This window comes from Sturnira hondurensis, unplaced genomic scaffold (genome assembly GCF_014824575.4).
Source record: "Sturnira hondurensis isolate 20B ecotype Veracruz unplaced genomic scaffold, ASM1482457v3 Scaffold0016347, whole genome shotgun sequence".
Lineage (NCBI taxonomy): Eukaryota > Metazoa > Chordata > Mammalia > Chiroptera > Phyllostomidae > Sturnira > Sturnira hondurensis.
In genome coordinates this window covers 1-488 of record NW_028088978.1, presented here as the reverse complement: position 1 = coordinate 488, position 488 = coordinate 1, and the positions used below count along the sequence as shown (strand labels likewise).

The 488-nt window shown below is 44.3% G+C and overlaps 1 non-coding gene across 1 annotated transcript; it reads right to left on the bottom strand.

The window, feature by feature from the left end:
* Positions 1 to 359: 359 nt before the first annotated feature.
* On the bottom strand, positions 360 to 466 carry LOC119000877 (U6 spliceosomal RNA). Its single transcript, XR_005069432.1, has one exon. It is a non-coding gene; the product is annotated as a U6 spliceosomal RNA (small nuclear RNA).
* Between the last annotated feature and the right edge of the window lie 22 nt (positions 467 to 488).

Sequence of the window (488 nt, the reverse complement as noted above, 5' to 3'; positions counted from 1 at the left end):
AGGTTACACGAAGGTGGGAGGAAGCAAGGTGAGGAGTGGACTACAGCCTCGTTAAGATTATGTGCTCTCATGCTTCAGAAAGAGGGGTCTGAGAGGGGACTTTGCAAAGGTGTGTTAATTTAGATGCACAGAAACAATGGGCAGGACTAGCTTAAGGCAAAGATAAACCTTTGAGTAACTGAAGTTACACGCCTGGGGCTTGAACACCATGACCTGCCCAATTAGAAGTTTATGATCAGATCACCCTGTGAGGTTACTTCCCATAGAAACCCTTTTTATTCCACAGTTCCTTCTTTCTTCCTTCCTTCCTTCCTTCCTTTCTTCCTTTCTTTCTTTCTGTCTCTCTCTCTCTCTCTCTTTGTAATGTGTAACATGCCACGAATTTGCATGTCATCCTTGCACTGGGGACACGTTAATCTTCTCCATATCGTTCCAGTTTTAGAATATGTGCTGCCGAAGCCAGCACTCCACAGTATGTTCTTGAGAAT